The sequence below is a fragment of the Dysidea avara genome, chromosome 4 (assembly GCF_963678975.1).
Source record: "Dysidea avara chromosome 4, odDysAvar1.4, whole genome shotgun sequence".
NCBI lineage: Eukaryota > Metazoa > Porifera > Demospongiae > Dictyoceratida > Dysideidae > Dysidea > Dysidea avara.
The window spans coordinates 1,707,229-1,717,410 of NC_089275.1; the positions used below are offsets into that span (position 1 = coordinate 1,707,229).

The 10,182-nt window shown below is 37.7% G+C and overlaps 1 long non-coding RNA gene across 1 annotated transcript; it reads left to right on the forward strand.

Moving 5' to 3' along the window:
• The first annotated feature begins 3,238 nt into the window (after nt 1-3,238).
• On the forward strand, nt 3,239-3,658 carry LOC136254530 (uncharacterized). The gene is made up of 3 exons (XR_010700545.1): nt 3,239-3,313; nt 3,366-3,476; nt 3,574-3,658. It is a non-coding gene; the product is annotated as an uncharacterized lncRNA (long non-coding RNA).
• Nucleotides 3,659-10,182: the final 6,524 nt, after the last annotated feature.

Sequence of the window (10,182 nt, forward strand, 5' to 3'; positions counted from 1 at the left end):
GTAATCTAGTTTTGCTTCAGGCTAGGTTGTGTTGCACTTGGGAAAAAAATGTTCCAAGACTGAGTAATACTGAGTAAAATTCAGTAAATATGGAGTTAGTATATCAGTATTAGTTAGTATATCAGTATTAGTTAGTATCCATACATGAGTTTTAATATGCTGTGAAAGAACAGCTATATAATTATGCTGATTACCATGACATTAAATTAAAAGATCACTAAATAAATCTACATGTATAAGGTGTTCTGCTATGAATCTGTATGACTATTCTATTCTATTAAAGTATCTTAATAAAAATTATGGTTTTTTTAATAAGGTGTTGATATTTGTTCATATCTATAGATGTCTGCATGTTGCCTACAGTATTAGCTATAGTAAATTGACCTGGTCTGTGAAAACAGAGCATGTATGAGCGGCACATTAATTTTCCTTATAATTTTTTTAAACTTTTGTGCCTTAATGAAAAAACAATGCACAGATTTCATTACTGATATTATGGTTATTTCCACCTCACTGAAAGTCTTGTACATGCAGTTGTGCTTTTGCCATAATTATTATAATTCAACACCCAGGATATTGTTATTATCCCAAGGATGAAGTCATGCAAGGCTGAGGTATGAAAAACAAAATACGTGAGTACAGTTTAACTAGCTTCAGTTCCACATACTTTGAAATACTTGACTTAACATGACAATTGCTGAAATCGAGGTGTTGATAGCAATGTAGTAATACCTTCTGTTTTATAACTTCATATAAAGACATGACATGAGGCTATAGATAAACATGTAAGCTAAGTTACATTTTTTTTCTGTGCTCATAGCGTTAGGAAGTAATATGGTTTTATCACTGCTTGAAGAAGGCTGCTTTGCCACTATCAAAATCAAGCAGTGAACTAACAGATAAGAACGTTTTGTTTACTTTACTCATAATTTACCTAGACTGAACCAATCAACATTTTTGTAGTGTCAGTTTACTAGTTGATTTACCTTGAGTAAATAATCAGTAAACAAACGTTTACTGATTATTTACCCTATATTATTATTAGCTTTCTGGTACTGAGATAGGTGATAAGGTACATGTAGTTAGTGATCATTTACCCTATATCACATGATCACCCTTATGCATGAGTCATGTAAAGTAGATTCTTTGATTCCTGTTTCAACCCACATGCTTTAATGGAAGTGTCATGGACAAGATTTCATTGCGTTATACATGTATTTACACCTCAAGCATTTGCAAAAAAATTTTTCATTATAGTCTCAAGGTTTTCTGCCATAGCTAATGAGTTATGAATAGTAACCATAAAATGATGTAAACTACTGTGTTATTCAGTAAACTACTGTGTTATTCAGTAAATTCTTTGCATGTTATACCTTAAGGTGGATCTAGGTTTTGAGTCAAAGACATTACTCAGTTTGTAGAAATTCCAATTGGAAGTCTTGGTACATCAATATCACACGTATGTATTGCATATTAAATGACATGTTCATTTGGTTGACATGCAAGCTGGTGGTTATATGATGTAGTGGAAATTCTTTAACAGTTGCATGACCATATTAAGCAAAATCTTGGACGTTGCATGCGTGGGTATAAGCTTGGGAGGTGTGATAATGTGTTGCATTATATGCTACAGATTCTATCTGCAGTAAAAGAAAGACTAGGCAAGCTTATTCAAATGATATAGCTATTATTTCTTTGCAGGCAAGGGGAGGAGCACAAACAGGCTAAGTTTTAGGTGGTGGGGGAGAGCAGGATTCTCTTGTTATAGTTGCTGTATATTTGAAGCAGCAATTATTCACTTCTTAGTAGTGTCTCACAGCTCATTTTTGTCATTTTAGCCTTTGCAGATGGTTGTGAAGTCTTTAAAAGGCTATACACCAGCAACACGACAAATATTTCAGAGGTGTTTAGTATGCACGAAGATGCTGGGTGACGGTTTGACAAATGTTTTGAGTTCGGTTTCAGGTGAGTTTGCAATAAATTATAGTAAAAAACACGCATATTGTTCATGAGCTATTGCTAACAAGATTTAGTATTTTAATCAAAAGAAGTAGCTATGCATGGTTCCTCCACAAAGGGATGGAGGGGCATTTGCCCTAAATGGATCCGCCATTGCTTTTAGAGAGCGTCTAACTGCCAGTACAGCCTTTACAAAAGCACTGCTACAAGTTCACTTTTGATTATATGAACATGTACACCTCTAGCCTGACCTACTGATGACAGAGAACTGTTGATAGGTGATATTATGAGTTCTTGGTTACATCAATGAGCTTTCCTAAGAACTTAGTACATATCACCTGACACTACTGGATATTAAAAATTCCCTCGTGGAATGATCTTTGAATCATCAAAAAGATATGAAATACATTTAAAGAAAAGGTCTAAATCAGCAGCTTTTGATCAATAGCTTACAACACTGAAGTGTGAACAATAATAATTATATGAAATTCATACGAGGCAGAAGGATGCTAAAGTTGGGGGTGCCCAAAGTTTATGTTGGTGGTAGTAATTTTAGGAGGGTCTGGGGGCATGCCCCCCCGGCCCCCTCCCCCAGGAAAAGTTTTGAAAATTAGGTATTAGCAGATTGGATTTGGGGGCATTTTTGGTGGATTTAGCTGTTAATGAAATGCTACCAATTTTAATACATGCTTGACTGTGGTATTATTAGGGTGACTGCTTTATTAGAGTATCTTGATCGTGATTGACAAGTTTCTGGAAACCTTGCAGGAGCACACGTGATGACTATTGCACAATACAGCTTTGAGTTGGGAGTGCTCAGCACCCACAGTAAAATCCCAGCACCCCCTCTTCCGCCGCCTATGAAATTAGAGTGACATCAACTACATATTCTTTCAATGAATTTCTGTGAAATTTGCAAAGTGAAGGGATCATTTTCAGTTATCCTTGCTTACAGCTGGGTAGTCATGGAGGGCACAGACTTCCTCTCGGACTTCCTTTACCTCTTAGACATTCAACCTTCCTGAAATCAACTATCTCATATACCACATCTTCATCTTTGTCTAATTACTGATCTCTTTTCCTCACAAAGATTACACAGGTGTCTTCATTTTCAAGGGTCCTGTGTCATATCCCACAAGTAATTATTTCTTTACTAACGACAATTAAACCCACAATCGGTGTGTGTTGTTTTGTATGTGCTTTTTGTGAAGGGGAGCACGTTTACAGGCTTAGCCTTTTGTGTACCCTTGTCTTTTGACAAAAATGGATAATCTAATCTAATCGTTCCTTTTTAATGCTTCGCTCTCACCTGGCTGTTGTGATTACTAGTGCCGCTAAGGACAGTTCAGTAATAGTATGCTGTAAGATTTTGTTAAAGTGTTCAGTTCGTCATTTCGGCGGTTTAGTGCTTTCCGTTCCGCGTTCCGTTGCTTTAATATGTTCGCGCGTGGATCCTCTACCCAACTTTGAATATTGTGTCCGACTACCGACTCTTCGCTTTACTCTCACTTCAATAAGTGAGTTATTATGTGTACATAATAATATAGTTGAATATCGTGTGTATGTGTAGTCTCACCCCAGTCTGTGTCACTATCACTAACTAAATTTTCTTAGAGAACACAAACTACACAACAACTCATACAGACCTACAACAACAACTGCTAAGGATTCATCACACACATATACAGGGATTGTGGTAAGAATTTTCAGTGTCAAGACAAATTTCCTTGCATTTATACACCTATCAATGTTAAGCCCCACTACCCCCCTCCCGGGCTTACTAGGGGATTAGTGGGGGATTTTGACCTGAAACTCTGCTCCACTAGTGGGGCATTTGACCGCTCGAAATTTTAGGCGTTTGTTTTAACTTGTAAGCTAAAGGAATTGACCTGTTTCCTAAAGCACCTAACAGCCATACTACATGGAGATTTGACCACTAGTCGTTCCCCCATGGGTGGAGAATTTGATTTCTCAAAAAGTCAAATCCCCACCATTTCCCCCACTACGCCCGGGAGGGGGTAGGTGGGGGATAACATTGATAGGTGCATTAGGCAAACTTGATTAATTGTTTCATCCCCGCCCACCGGCATCCCCCTTTACCCCACCATAGATATATAAGCCCCCTGGTTCCTGGGGTTTATATATCTATGACCCCACTGCCTCTAATTTCAGTATTGCTGTTATCAATCATGTGCACATGTATTTTGATGTTAAGAAGGCTGGCTATCATTTTACAGCACAGCAAATATCACTTGCACCTCAGAAAGCTTTGTAAAACGTAAGTACTAGTTCTTAAAAGACTTTGGCTAACCTTTTAATAACAGACAGCTTGATTAGAGTATTTTCTTTAATAGTGAATAATGAAAAAAATGACCTCCCGCCCGCATGGAAATCTGAGTTTTTGTGGATGAGAAACAATTAATCAAGTTTGCTTGGCCTTAGTAGGACAAACTTGTGATTAGCTGGATATACCAATAGAGGGTGTCAGCTTGTGCCATTTTTAGTTGGTAACAGTTGCTAGATGCTATGTTTTTAAACCCATGTGAGAAAATGAAACTTTTTTGCAGCTGTGCACAATGAAAGAAAGACTGGGGAAATTTGCTATAGTATATTGAGTTGGTTACTAATAGTCAATTCAACAGTGGGATATAGGGGATGGGTTAACCCTGTGGTACAAGTCACGAGCAGCTGGAGTTTAATGGTTCCAGCTGCAAAATTACTAAGCAATAATTAACATAACACATGCACCACAATTTTCTTATTATCACCAGCTTTTAACTCACTCTTGCCTCGCGTATTCATGAAGATTATACGGAAAATATTTAAACAGATATCCTGTATAGACTCAATGCACTGCACTTTGCCTGTTGTGTTCCCAAGTAGCCTGAGTGTTGTTTGTCAGTACAGCAGAGGGATTCTCTCCCTTGGGTTGCAAGAATGTAGCATCTCTTAGCAACCAACTGGTAGTTATTGGTTAGAATAACAGCTCAGACAGTAGGCTCCCTCTTATACTTTGAAAGCACAAAATGTCCTGACAAATCCAATTATGATCAGAAAATTGACAATTTGTTGTCTGACTGTTATCACAAGCCCTGACATTATATCACACCAACCCCCATATTATAACCCAACTATAGTCTAAGACAAAACTAATTTCTAGCTTGTACCCAGACTACTTTTGTATGCATTCTGGTGACTAGACTATTATACATGTTCAGCAGTGACTTATTTTCAGCTGTTCATTACCCATAATGTTACCAGCTATGTGTTACTGTCAACAACAGACTTGTACTAAGTGCATTAAATGGAATATCCAGGAGATCGTGATCACAAATATTTTTTTGTTTCAACTTTTTTCTACCCAGACGTTTTGCATATAGGCGCAGGTGGCCCATAAATGGAATGGCAACTTTAAGGTGACGGTCACCTGGACTTCCAGTCTGAATTGTGTGTTTCCCTAACTCCGCCGCAAGCTCATCTACCCATGTGTGCCAAAGAACTCAACACCAGGTGATACATCAATTCCCTATGCTAATTTTCATGGTGGTGGCTTGTTGACAGTTGATATTACGTATGAGGCTGATTGTAGGAGTATGCAAATATTCTTTTGGCATTACTTTACATGAAACTCTTTGCCAAAGACAAACTCTACTACGAATCTACTTTCCAATAGCATATACAGGGCGCAATGAACACTATTTAACACCGTGCCAAGTAGAAACAATGTTAACAGATTTCAAACATTTGAAAGGAGCCAAAAGCCGCTACAACATAGACTGGTAGTCCAAAAAAATCTTTTTTCTCAACATACTGCCCTGTGCCTACTACTAATCGCTTATGTTACACAACAATAGAGGTCTCCCTCACTAGTATACAAGAGATGTAGAAAGTATTATAAGCTCTCTAGCGTACCATCCTAACCAACAGATGATGTATACCACCAACAGTTTCGTGAACTTTCTTTAACAAGGCATTTCTGCTACTCTACTTACTTTCAGGGTTGTTACCACATTGAGTGACCATTTAATATTATGCAAAAGCCATAAACTAATGAATTCTTGTGGCAAGACATATGGCTTCACTATTCCCAAGCTTCATAAACCACAACCTTCCAGGTGACCACCAGCTTGAAGATCATCAATTGTCTGCATAGTAAGTACTGTATAATGGGTTATTTTCAAAGGAGTTTAATTTTCGAATTTTTCGAAGAACACAGCTTCTACGAAAATTTAACTCGTCAAATATAAAGCTGCCTTGTGCCAGGTTGGCCGAATTCTGTCCACTATTAACAGAAGGCCGCATCTTATCATCCCAGGTAGAAGAGAATATAGAACGAATACATGACATCTCTTCCCGTACCTAGTAGGCCAACACCTTTGCTTTTCTTGATGCTGCAATTGCCATGCCCACAGCAAATTGGTAGTGAAGATTATTCATTTTCCATTGGCAAAACCATCTTTCCTATAATGAAGCAGTCCCAATACAATAACACGTAATGAATGTCTCAATTTCGATTGTACAACTACACGTGGTCATCGTCTTCACTGCACTCTTACAAAAAATAATTTTAGTGGCGATAAGCATGACGATAGAGTATTCGAAAATTAACTTTCGAAATTTATTTTAGCAGCTGTTCATCAAGAATTTCCCTTTCGAAATTAACTCATTATACAGTATTTCTCTTGTAACAGCAGTTTACACATCAACTATGAGTGAATGTTTGTCAACACCTACGTACATTGTATGGCATCACACACACACACAAGTACGCACGCACACACACACACACACACACAGAGGTACGCACGCATGCACGCACCCACCCACACACACACACACACACACACACACACACACACACACTTGTGCTCCATATTTCTCAGCACTAGTTCAGTTTTGTGGCTACTACACTTCAAACTTGAAGTGGTTGGTCCAGTGGTATACTACTGGTGGATCAGTGGATGTCTAGTTTGGATCAGAGTATAAATTCTTGCCAAAAAGCGACTAATGATCATAGGCTGTGGATCAGGTAATTCACAGCTAAGGCCCTATTCTCTAAATATGGAAGATTACCTGTTTCTTCTGTTATTAATTGTTGGCAATATATTGTTGTTGTGGCCAGCACCATGTAGCTACACAGCACCACTAATAGGTTCACACATACACTTTTAAGGTAATTCACCACAAGCCACAAATGTGATATACCCACTAATACTATACACACATACACACATTATTAGTGTTTCATATTGTTACAAATACTTCTATGCCACCTCATCATTCAATTCCTCTGAACAACTACTGGATGAACTAGAGACTGAAGCTAAGGTGTGTACATGTGTGCCAGAATACCACATGAATTATATATAGTAACTATTGTATTGTACTTATATGGAGATGTATGTACAGTGGAACCTGTGTAAGAATTTTTGGTCTCATTTTACTGTAATATATGAGGTTGTCCTCTAAAACGAATGACCAGACCAAAATTTTGTCATGGAGGTTTCCTTACTCCAACTGTTGTCCCTGTAACATGTAACATACATGTTAACAGACACCAACATGAATGTTTAGCAGTACATGAGTGTCACATGTGTGTGAGGTGCATGTGATCTACATGATCCAGTGACATACATGTTATAGTGAGGGTGACATGCACATGACATGTATGGTATGGTCATGTTGCAGGGAATATGTGTTCATTAATAAAGTACTGAGTAGAAAAAGTCCCTCCACCAGAGAAGATGTAAATAAAAGAGAGAATTCTGTAATTGCTATATTTTCAGAGATTTCTTTACATTGTTGAAAAATACAATGTGCAAAAAATTTTGTTCCCAAAATATCTCTTATAGAGATGTCCCATCACAATCCCTTCTCCAGTAGTAACTCTACCCCCACACCAGTTAACACATTTCACATGTTACTATTCCTATTGTGTACAGAGTTATCCAGCAAGTTAAGTGAGACCACATCACAACCTCTACAAAAAACTGTTATCAAGAAGAAGTCAGTGTTGAAGAAGGTAAACAGGAGTGGTACTAGTGTTTGATGTTGTGTACATGTTGTGTGTGTGTGTTTTGATAGTGTTATCCATTCTTAGGAGTGTGGAGACATGTAGTAATGCTGTTTGTTATTTTCAATACACCGTACACAACTACATATTTAACTACAATAAAGGGAAAAGTGGAGACTTTAATAACATCCTCAATTGTCATAAAATTAAAAACACTTCCTATTATTAGTGCAGTATTTGCTGTAAGTTTTCTGATAAAGTTCTTATTGTTTTAGAGCCATTTGTGACCTGCTGAGCAAAACCCAACCTGTTTGCATAATTCCATTGAAATATATAGGGTAAAAAATGTGTGCCACAAGAATAATTTTACACACATTTTAATTGCTCCAGAAACAATGAAGGAAGACACGGATTGAGGCCTCCAATACACTACTGGATTCACCACATCATGGAATGTAAGAATACCGTTGTTTCATTTCTCTACCACGAAGCAAACGTGAGTTAGGCGTGTTTGTTTATGTTGTGGTAAAACATGACTTTGTCATTGCTTGAGCAGTTTGAACAGCCTTCTTGCTAAATGGCCTGGGTGTACTTAGGCCAAAAACTATGCCTTGTTGAATGGCCCAGTTCATAGTAAATAGAATGACACATGTTTCACTCAAGACTTATAATTGATTAAGCAAGCACCTGTAGTTTTTTCTTGTGTAGTCACTGTACAAATTGATTGTTTTGCTCTCTTGTTGTCTATCACTGTAACTCCAAAAACACTTACCATATAAGGCTGAAACTAACAGCTCGTTGGGTTTTCCCTCTAGACAACAAAAAGGTCATAAACTGAGGTTCGAGGAAAATGCAAACAAGTTGGATTTTTGCTCACCGGGTCACATTTAGACACTGAGATCGAGAGACGTGGTGGAGAGCTCTCCCTTGACAACAATGTTCTCTAGCTCCATCAGAAGATAGTTTGCCACCATTTGTAAATGATTTAGTAACTTCTTGATAGGTATTTTTGGGATGGTGCAGCCTCAGGCTTTTGAGATAATCATTCACTTATTCTTGGCATCTACTGTGGCTACAGTAGCTATACATATCATTGGTACACACACCAAATATTCACCTTAGTGTACATATAGACATACATAGCTCATGATGACCTTCAGCAAAGCAGATATTGCTGAGTGTGTATGATGTAATAGTAGGTGTGTCAAGTGTATCACATGATCTACAGGCCCAGGAGGAATACAGTGACCAGTGGGTTAAGTTTAACCAACAAGACAAGGATAGTGTGAAGGTGTGTAGTGTGGTTGTCAGTGTGTGGTGGAGTGTAAGGGATACACACAGTACTAAGAGTTCATAATTATAATAATAATTATAATATACCTGTACATACTATATGGGGTATGTACACTGTATGTGTATGATGTAGAAATTTAGAATTTCTTTTCTTCTGAATGTTGACTCAAGGTCTATTCTGTTATTACACTGTAACTACTTTGGTTAGGATGAAATGTTGTCATTTCTCCTACACTTTTGGTGACCTTACCTGAGCATGTCCAATGTCCATGACATTGGAGGTTTTGGCTTTTACTTTGATTGTTAAACCAGTCATGCTCCTGGTTTTATTGAAATCCCTATAAGCTTGACAATGTATCTGTATGTATACATCTCTGTCCACACACCCATGTGAGCAAACAAGCTTCATTCGTGAAAATTGTTTATATTTCCTTCTAAACTGTTTCGTCATACAGGGTAGTGTGGCCCGTCACTGAACCCACTTAATAGGGGGCCCATCGACTAGTTGATGATGCACTCCATTGCTTGTACAATAGTGGACTAAACAATAGGTCCTTGGCCGTCATGGAAGGTTGCTTCACATCACTGTCTGTGTTCTTATTGTCATACAGTATGCACACATGTAGCTCTACAATACAAAGACACATGTACATGTATGTGTGTATACTTGTATGTACAGTCTGTATGTACAGTCTGTATGTACAGTCTGTATGTACATTAATAACATTATGTATATACAGTATGTTTGTATGTGTTGGCAAATAAGAATGAAGACATTTCTCTTCTTATAGTGCATGTAATGAAGTCTTGTACAGAGCACACACTACACTTGCTTACTTATGCTAATACTTCACACATACTGTACATATACACGTACTATTATGGGATAACATGTTTGATATTGTTACAGACACTTT